The sequence below is a fragment of the Bufo gargarizans genome, chromosome 2 (genome assembly GCF_014858855.1).
Source record: "Bufo gargarizans isolate SCDJY-AF-19 chromosome 2, ASM1485885v1, whole genome shotgun sequence".
Taxonomy (NCBI): domain Eukaryota; kingdom Metazoa; phylum Chordata; class Amphibia; order Anura; family Bufonidae; genus Bufo; species Bufo gargarizans.
The window spans coordinates 94,600,931-94,611,543 of NC_058081.1; the positions used below are offsets into that span (position 1 = coordinate 94,600,931).

Here is a 10,613-nt window from a genome sequence, read left to right on the forward strand (position 1 = left end):
AACAGTGCCATCCACAGATCCCCCTACAGTGCCATCCACAGATCCCCCCCTCCCCTAAACAGTGCCATCCACAGATCTCCCCCCTAAACAGTGCCACCCACAGATCTCCCCCCTAAACAGTGCCATCCACAGATCCCCCCTAAACAGTGCCATCCACAGATCCCCCCTAAACAGTGCCACCCACAGATCCCCCTACAGTGCCATCCACAGATCCCCCCTCCCCTAAACAGTGCCATCCACAGATCCCCCCTCCCCTAAACAGTGCCATCCACAGATCTCCCCCCTAAACAGTGCCATCCACAGATCCCCCCTAAACAGTGCCATCCACAGATCCCCCCTAAACAGTGCCATCCACAGATCCCCCCTAAACAGTGCCATCCACAGATCCCCCTACAGTGCCATCCACAGATCCCCCACCCCTAAACAGTGCCATCCACAGATCCCCCTCCCCTAAACAGTGCCACCCACAGATCTCCCCCCTAAACAGTGCCATCCACAGATCCCCCCTAAACAGTGCCATCCACAGATTCCCCCTAAACAGTGCCATCCACAGATCCCCCCTCCCCTAAACAGTGCCATCCACAGATCCCCCCTCCCCTAAACAGTGCCATCCACAGATCTCCCCTCCCCTAAACAGTGCCATCCACAGATCCCCCTACAGTGCCATCCACAGACCTCCCCTAAACAGTGCCATCCACAGATCTCCCCCCTAAACAGTGCCATCCACAGATCCCCCCCTAAACAGTGCCATCCACAGTATTTGCACTGTAAACCTCCTTTTTTATTTATATAAAGTGTGGGTGAACTTAAACTGTATGACTATACTGTGGTTCCTGTAGGCTTTGCGTGCGTAAGGTGGGGAGGGGGCCCCCAAATTCCTTCAAACGGCCCTGGGTCAACCCATTCATTTAATAGGGCCGCAATGTCCGCAAAAGATGCGCACAACACACAGTGTGCTGTCTGCATCCGTAGTTCCGTTCCGTGGCCCCGCAAATAATATAGAGCATGTCCTGTAAGAATAGGAATTTCTTTATAGCGCTGGCGCTGTGCATTCTGCAAAATGCAGAACGCACGCGGCTGGTATCCGTGTTTTTCAGATCTGCAATTTGCAGGCCGCAAATCACTTACAGCCGTCTGAATGAGCTCTGAAAGACAATCGGGAATATCATTATTTTACTTTAAAGGTGTCAGTGGGCTTGAATTAAAGAGAACCTGTCTCCGTGAAATGCAGTGCAGTTATAGAGCAGGAGGAGCTGAGCAGAATGATATTTTTATAGAAAAAAGATTCAGTAATGTAATTTATACAGTTAGATCTTTGCTGTTTCTGAGCTCAGTTGTATATGGGGCCTGCTTATCAGTTACTGATAGGTGTACATACAGAGATAGCTGTCAGTCACTGATAAGGGTGCATTCACATCACCGTTTAGCATTCCGTTCTTCTGATCCTTCAGAAGAAGAGAGAGAGGGAAAAAAAACAGGATCCTGATGCATCAGTTTGAGTCATTTACGTTCGAAATGTGTTTTTTTTTGTCTAAAAAACAGATCTGAGATTGAAATTGTTCAAACGGATGACAACCGATGCAACAAGATACTTTTTTTTTTTTTTTTTTTTACAGGATCCTGTGTTTTTATTTTATTTTTCCTCTCTGACGGATTAGAAAAATGGAGAGATAAACGGCGATGTGAACCCAGCCTAAGATGGCCCCGTGTAAAACTGAGCTCAGAAAGTCAGAGATTTTTTGTACGTTTTGCTGGATCTTTTCTCACAAAGCTATATATCATTCTGCGCAGCTCCTCCTGCTCTATACAGTGTATAACATGCTGCCTGCAGAGTGCTCTGCATTTCACAGGGACAGTTCTCTTTAAGAAAGTACTTTGGGCTCCTTCCTTACAATCCCATGCAAGGTCAGCAGAAAGCAACCTCTAGGATATAGTTTGGTTTCCCACACCGACAAGTCTGTAAACTGTTATTTTCTAACCACAAATTTTCCATTTGTTCTCTTAATTACGTTCCTCCTCGCTGTACGTGATCTCGGTGACAATGCATTTCACTGAAAAGAACGATACTTAAAAGCTCACTTATCTGCATCACACAGCAGCGCTAATCTTCCTGGTAACAGGTGCTTTCCCAAATAATAAGGGAGTGACACGCAGCGATGGCAACCAGCCACCGACTGGGTTTAATTATAGCCAGAGCAAGCCTAGGCGGTGCACAACTGCAGGGCAATCTCTGCATCCCGTCCAACTGCTATTCCTCATCTCATCGCTTTACTAGTTTTGTGGAGCAGCCGAGTTATTGTGCACGGAACGTCCTAAGGGTTCTGCTCAATAAAGCGATACTTTATAAGGAAATAATATGCATTTCTTATCTCCGTGTTTTGCATGGCGACTTAGGGCTGGATTTTCTTTATCCACTGGGCCACCAGTATTCAACAAAATAATACGGATAGAAGCTTAAATGAAATGTAACCCTCAGTCGGATTGGTATCCTGGCTCTAATGGGGGAAAGGGATTTCGATGCAGTAGGGTGCACCAAGCCAGCATGTTAACCCATTGTTTCACCTGAAGGAACAGCTTCAGTAGAATTTTAAATATCTTTGTTTCATAGTTTCCTATAGATGTGTTGGGCACCACTGAGTTGAAGACATTAAAGGGGTTGTCCGGGTTCAGAGCTGAACCTGGGCATACCCTTATTTTCACCCAGGCAGTCCCTGGGGCTAGCATCGGAGCATCTCATACTGCAATGCGCTCCCTTGCCCTGCACTAAATCACGCAGGGCAAGGGCTCTTTTGTTTATCTTCCGCCCGGCAGTGTGTTCGGTGACGTCACCGGCTCTGATAGGCAGGCTTTAGCACTGCCTTAGCCGTTTTACTGGCTAGGTTAGCGCTAAATACCGTCCACCAGTGCCGGTGACGTCACCGGGCTTCCTGGCAGCCCCATGGAGAGCCCCTGTACGTCACCGGATCTCCAAAAAAATGCCTTTGCTCTTCGCGATTTAGCGCAGGAGAGGAGAGCATCGGAGCATGAACTGCTCCAATGCTCCTGTTATGGGGGCTGCCTGGGTGAAAATGGAGGGATGTCCGGGTTCAGCTCTGAGAACAAGGGCAGACTCCGCCTACCATAACTTTGTGACCGGAGATACGGGGGGGCATAGCGGGAGAACGAAGCTGCGCCCTGGGATAATAGCAAGTGCAGTGAGATCCCCGGGCGCCGCCGTACAGATCATGATACTTAGTTCACAATTTTTTGCCAGATGAAAGGTCCTCTTTAAATGGGTCCGCAATCCGGGAGGTGCGGTGCGGAACGGAAGCACTACATGTTCTATATTTTTTTACCGTGCGGACGGATCACGGACTCATTCAAGGTTAATGGGTCCCGATCCGTCCCGGCCACCGCACGGATGCTGCCCGTTCATTGGGGACCGCAAATTGCGGTCCCCAATGCACGGATCGGCCGCACAACATGTGCATAAGGCCTAAGTCTTTGCCCCCAGATTATGTAGAGGCGCCGTCTCCTTTATAATTTCGGGGGATCCACCGCCGCTTCTAAACGTAAGACAGCTTCCTTGCTGTCTTACCATTTTATATGCCTAAAACAGTTGTAGAAAAATGATAAATGAGACGGGCCTGTTGGCCCATCCCCTTACCCACCCAGGGCCGGTTTTAGACAAAATGTGGCCCTGGGCAAAATCAAAAGTGGGGCCCCAAATCTTATAATTATGTGCTAAAAAGACAGTCTGACAACTAACACCCCCACCGATCAGCTGTTTAAGCAGACGGCACGTGCTGTTCACGGCTGCTGTCCCAAAGACATACAACGGTGAGCAGGTAGAGAGAGAAGGGATAGGACATGTGCGCACGCCGTCCAAAAGAGCCAATCTGTCACGCTCGTGTGAAAGAGGCCTTAGGCCCCTTTCACACAAATGATACGGATTGGCTCCGGATGAGTTCAGGGTTCGTTCAGTGAAACTCGCATCATTTTGCAAGCAAGTTCAGTCAGTTTTGTCTGCGATTGCGTTCAGTTTTTTACGCGCGGGTGCAATGCGTTTTGATGCGTTTTTCACGTGCGTGATAAAAAAACTGAATACACACATTATCATGAATGGGGACGTGTGCTGTCCATGGAGAACACATGCACCACACGTCCATGAAACACTGACGTGTGAAGGAGGCTTAACTCTTAGGACTCATACATATGACGACACGATCCATGTGTCGGCCGCATCTCCCGGGCTGACCGTGACTCCCCTGACTGCATCATAGTAGTTTATCATATAGTCAGTCTCTAGCTGATCAGGGGGCTATTGCTGTGTACGCACATGATGAGGTGATCAGATACATATCACTAGGATACAGTGAGGGTGGGTCAGGGGAGCCTCGGTCAGCCGGGAGATGCATCCGACGCACGGACCCATCATGGTTCTGTGTATGAACCCTTAGTTAGCCATTAATTAATAAAATAAGAAGCTGAAGAATAAAGTATCAATTGGCAGAAAAGAGGCCGCACTCCAGAGCAGGGGTAGGCAACCTCCGGCACTCCAGCGGTTATGAAACTACAACTCCCAGCATGCATATTTACTCTTCTCTTCTTAGAACTCTCATAGAAATGAATGGGTCATGCTGGGAATTGTAGTTTGACAACAGCTGGCGTGCCGCAGGTTGCTGATCCCTGCTCCGGAGTATGGTGAAGGCCGTTGGGGTGAATAAACGCGGGTCCATTACCCTTCACCATAGTCCGTAGTGCTGTGGGACCTAGTACTGACGGTCTTGGAGGGATTGCACCTGATTAGTGCTCCTGCTTTTTAATGAATAAAGTAATTAAATGCATGATAAAAATGTATCAGGATAGTTAAAGCAAGCAGGAGTTTAGGATAAAGTATAAAAACTGCAGCTGAATTTGTCATTTAACTCTTTAGGGCTGCGCATTGTATGGATGTTGTTTCAGTCCCATATAAAACCACACAGAGAACAGCACATTATGATGGGACAAGTTGTGCCAAATGACAAACTCGGCACTACTACATCTGATACATTCAGAGCGGCTACATCTGTGTGTGATTAGCAGAACATAACATGTCCATTCTCCTAATGCCATATAATATAGCGATGAGCACTTACCTTTCTGTAATGGAGGCTCACAGTGCGCACCGGCATGTGGGGTTAACACGCAGCCTGTTTTCGTGTGGCTTAATTATAATCCCTCTCCTGCCGCCCGCCTCGCCTGCACTTAGAAACCGCTTGGTAAACATCTATTTTAAGCTATGACAAGTGCAGAGCTGGGAAGGGAGCGGCAGACATATCTAATGAGACAGAAACAGGTTTGCATTATGGCAGCGCTCCTCTTCCGTCACTTTCATTTCCATCCACCATTACGGCGTGCGGCGCCTCAGGCCAGTGGCATGTAAATGGTGCGCTAGGAAACGCATCGGTCATTAGCTGCATTATACTTTCTTACCCTCTTCTTGTCTGTACCAGTGAGAAGAAAATTCCCACCTGTCTAATCAGCAGCTGGTATCAAAGAAAGAAAAGGGCACACCCTCTGTAAGATAGTAAGGCAGGGACTGCCATAGATGCACCTAATTTATGATGAGGCATACACCTCTTATGGCGGAAACTAAGGGTCTATTCACACGTCCGTTGTTTGTTTCCTGATCTGTTCCGTTTTTTGCTGAACAGATCTGGACCAGATCTGGACCCATTCATTTTCAATGGGTCCTGAAAAAAAATATGACATTGTGCTGTCCGCTTTTTTTCAGGACCCATTGAAAATGAATGGGTCCAGATCTGGTCCAGATCTGTTCAGCAAAAAACGGAACAGATCAGGAAACAAACAACGGACGTGTGAATGGACCCTAAGACAGTGTCTGCACAAAAAGCTGGTCTGCGCCCCAAGGGTTAAAGATTTGCCCCTGTTTTTTTTACCTGCACCTGATGATAATCACTGTGGTGTAAACTAGGCCTAAGGCCAGGGCTACACAACGACATGTGTCGCGCAACATTTTGTTGCACCAATGTCGTGCGACAATTTTTATAATGATAGTCTATGGTGTCGCGCTGCCACGCGACAGTAGCAAAAAGTCCATCCAAGATGGATTTTTCTGTGACTGTCGCATGTTGCAGTATGACACCATAGACTATCATTATAAAAATTGTTGCGCGACATCAATGTGACATGTGTCGCGCGACCCTAGCCTAATGGTGGCTAAGGACAACAGCGTTTTACTGCTAGACGTTTTTTCTGAACTGGACCCAAAAAGGAGTTTAGCCTATAAGGGTGGGTTCTGCATAGGTTTATAATGGCTTTTTAGTGAACTTTTGCTGTTTTAGTGGCGTTTTTTTGCACTTGCTTTTTTTGCACATTTTTGGGGGGTTAAAGTATCCGTTCCAGATGATAGATGAAGGTGTATGAGAAATATGAAACGCAGGACACAGTTTTTTTTTTTACTACAGATGTTTTTTTTTTTTAAACAAGGTGGCATATTTTGCGATCTCTGGTGTGCACTGAAAGATGATGTTTCCTCAGAATAGGTGCACGTAAACATGGAAGAGACCGCACCACCCTACACCCCCCCTCCTCATACACTGGAAATAAAACATGTATCGGCTCTGCCTGGAGGGTTCCATTATATGTAGCTGACAGTCCGATGAGAAGTCTTGGAGCAGTCTGAGAGGGATCACATCATATGACAGACCTCCCAAGAGGGACAGTCATTACTTTTGACCCAAGTCTCTGTCCCTCTCTCTCTCACTCACAGAGAGGCATGGGCCCGGCAACACGGTCACGGGGTCGGGCCAGGGGGATGTGGCGGGCGGCAGCAGGGACTGGAGCTGTGTCTGTAGCAGCAGGACAGGTGGGTAGGTGATGAGCGCACGGTGTAAATGTGTATTAAAATAATTATTACACAAACAACAATCATTAATGGGGGTGGGGGCTGACCGTGACATGATGGGAGGGGGAACAATGTCTGTCGTCTGTGACATGGGGATGGGTCCAGGGCCGGCCGGGGGGGGGGGGGGGGGGGGGGAGAAATGTGACACAATAGGGGGCTATTGGGGCTAATGATGTTATCATGATGTGACAAGGAGGGGGAGAAATGTGACATGGAGGGCCTCATGCACACGACTGTTGTTCTGGTCCGCATCTGAGCCGTAGTTTTTGTGGCTCAGGTGCAGACCTATTCACTCCAATGGGGCCGCAAAAGATGCGGACAGCACTCTGTGTGCTGTCCGCATCCGTTGCTCTGTTCCGTGGCCCCGCAAAAATTATAGATCATGTCCTATTCTTGTCCGTTTTGCGGACAAGAATAGGCATTTCTACAATGGGCCGCCTGTTCCGTTCTGCAAATTGCGGAAGGCACTTGGGCGGCATCCCTGTTTTGCGGCTCCGCAATTTGCGGACCGCAAAACACATACGATCGTGTGCATGTAGCCTAAGGGGGAGAAAGGTGACAGAGGGGATTATGTAAAAAGGAGAGGGAGAAATGTGACATTGAGGGATTGATGTGAAGGGGGGGGGGGGGGGTGAAATTGGGGAATTTCACAATTTGTTTATTATATCGCAATCATATATCGAGATCTCAATATTTACCTCCCTAATCGCAATTGCACATTTTCCTCAAATCGTGCAGCCCTAGTATATATGGGGGCCCTGTACATATTGGGCACTATATGGGAGCTGGGGGCACAGGATGTATAATATATGGTGACACAGATCTGATAAATATGACTTTGCCTCCTGGTTTTGGCTCACAATCACCGACGTGTGAACTATGCCCATGAGTCGCCACTAGTTGTTTCATTAGAAGGTATGAGAGCTGCACGTGATATACATATAGCGCCGCTGCTTATGGCGGCAAATTGATAAACCATGTTAACCCCGGCTCCTAACTGACTGGCATCATGTGCTGGCAATGTCCGTCCTGGCTTTTCGCTGTGCTCTGGGCACAGGGCACAAACCGTCACCTCTGCAGCTGTTAGATTGTCACTTTCATTAGTATAATGCATTAATGCTATGCCAGTCACTATCGGACTTTCTCAGCAATCAAAATGTGACATGGGCATAGAGCTTGTGCTTCTGTAGTACACGCAGTCATCCACTAGATGACACTGTGGTGGTTCATACAAAACATTTCAAAGCTATAGAGTATACCTGTTCTAGCCTCAAACATTTATGTGATAGAAAAAATATTAACAATAAAAAAATTATTAGAAGAAATATTATTTTTACCATTCTTAGGTCTTAAAAATAGTGTTGAGCGAATCGAAGTATACGATGTGGACTTCTATCCGAATTTCCGGGAATATTCGATTTGCCGCAAAGCCAAATTTCCTCTTGCTTCATAGTCATGAAATCGATTTTCACTGAAATGGCAGTACAAAAAAAAATAAAAAATCACACTCACTTCATCTATTTGAGCGCAAGAGGCCGTCATGGCCATACCGAAGATACCGTGTGAAATCTTGTGCGCAGAGATGTGTCTTCAAATAAGATAGCCGCGATTACCTCTTTGTGCTGGAATAGATAAGGTGAGTATTATTTTTTTTTTTATACGATTAACCCCTGAAAGCCCGAATGTTTTATTCCAGATGCCGTGATCAGCAATGAACATGGCACCTGAGCGGTTCAATGACGAGGCGGCCCAATCGCTGCTTCCAGTCATTGCACCCGCTACTTACAAAGAAATGCACTTATGATTAAGTAATTCGTCAGGAAGCGAATTTCTTTGTAAACTTCACTCATCTCTACTTAAAGAGGTTTTGCAGTTATTTTAAACTGATGATCTATGCTCTGGATAGATCATCAGCATATGATCGTCAGGGGTTTGACACCCGGGACCCCCACCGATCAGATGCTGATGATCCAGGGAGTTATTCTGATTGCCTGATTGGAGTCGGGAAGGAATTTTTTATTCCCCTAAAGTGAGGAAAATTGTCTTCTACCTCACAGGTTTTTTTGCCTTCCTCTGGATCAACTTGCAGGATAACAGGCCGAACTGGATGGACAAATGTCTTTTTTTGGCCTTATGTACTATGTTACTATGTTACTATGTTACAGAGGAAAATAACTACAGAACCTCTTTAAAAACGTAGAAACATTGTAAAGCCAAGTGTACATAGCCTAAAAAAGGGGCCAGTATTAAACATACCACAATATTACTCACTTAGGCCTCTTGCACACAAACGTTGTTTTTTTTTCCATTTCCATTCTGTTTTTTGCATTCCGTATACGGAACCATTCATTTTAATGGATCCGCAAAAAACATGTATGCCTTCTGTTTCCGGATTTCCGTTCTGTTCAAAGATAGAACATGTCCTATAGTCCGCATAACAGACAAGGATAGTACTGTTTTATTAGGGGCCAGATGTTCCGTTCCGCAATAAACAGAATGCACGCGGATGTCATCCATATTTTTTGCGAATTGCAACATACTGAAAAAGACATACGGTTGTGTGCAAGTGGCCTAACACAGATTCCCCCCTTCCCCCACTGTCTAGTCCCTGCAGGCTCAACACACCAAAAATGCCAGGAGAGGCCTGCTCAGCCAATCACTGGCCTTAGCAATGTTCCACCTCAGCCACTGATTGGCTGAGTGACCTTTCCTGGCATTTCCAGAGTGTCAAGTTGGAGCAGAAATGTTGCCGATTTCACATTTTGCTTTGGAATAGGATGTAAAGTCACATGCCGAGGAAGAGACAGCAGACCTCGCCCAAGCCCGACAACCCATGACATCAGCTGGTTGGCGGGTGCCCCCAACAATCACATACTGATGACCTGGCCTAGCCTACACTCCCAGATAACTCCTTTAAAGTTTTTTTCTGGGGGTACAATAATCATAATCTTTTACCCTAAGAATAGGTCATCAATACCTGATCAGTGGGGGTCCTTCTCCAGGCACCCCACTGATTAGCTGTTTAAAGAGGCCATGGCACTCTGGTGGGTGCCCCAACCTTTCACTAGGCCAGTGAAGTCTATAGACTGATCATATGGTCTATGTGCAGCTCAGTTCCATTCAAGGGAAAAACCCCTTTAAAGGGCATCTGTCAGCAGACTTGTCCCTATGACACTGTCTGACCTGTTCCATTTGCACTTGGCAGCTGAAGGCATCTGTGTTGGTCCCATGTTAATATGTGCCCGCATTGCTGGGAAAAACAATTCTTCAATATATGCATATGAGCCTCTAGGAGCAACGGGGGCGTTACCATTACACCTAGAGGCTCTCCTGCTCTCTCTGCACTTTGATTGAGTTTAGGAGAAGTCAGGGCCAGGCAATTTAAATTTGATCACTCCTGCCTGCTCCTGTCAAACTGCAGAGGGCATGCCAGTTGCAAAGACAGCGGAGCCTCTAGGTCAGGAATCGGCAACCTCCGGCACTCCAGCTGTTGTGAAACTACAAGTCCCAGAATCTTCCTTTCACTTTTATGTGAGTTACAAGAACAGCCGAGTAAGTTTGCATGCCGGGAGTTGTAGTTTCACAGCAGCTGGAGTGCCGAAGGTTGCTGATCCCTTCTCTAGGTGTAATGACAACACCCCCATTGCTCCCAGAGGCTCATTTGCATATATTAAAACATCATTTATCTTAGCAACGAGGGCACATATGAACATGGGACCAACTC

At 46.9% G+C, this 10,613-nt stretch overlaps 1 protein-coding gene across 1 annotated transcript in view; it reads right to left on the reverse strand.

Annotated features, from left to right (window-relative positions):
- The window catches only part of DUSP26 (dual specificity phosphatase 26), a 35,331-nt gene extending 30,014 nt beyond the window's left edge, over positions 1 to 5,317 (reverse strand). Inside the window, exon 1 of the mRNA XM_044279324.1 lies at positions 5,118 to 5,317. The gene's annotated coding sequence lies outside the window, so the exon portion shown is untranslated. The remainder of the gene's footprint in view (positions 1 to 5,117) is intronic.
- Between the last annotated feature and the right edge of the window lie 5,296 nt (positions 5,318 to 10,613).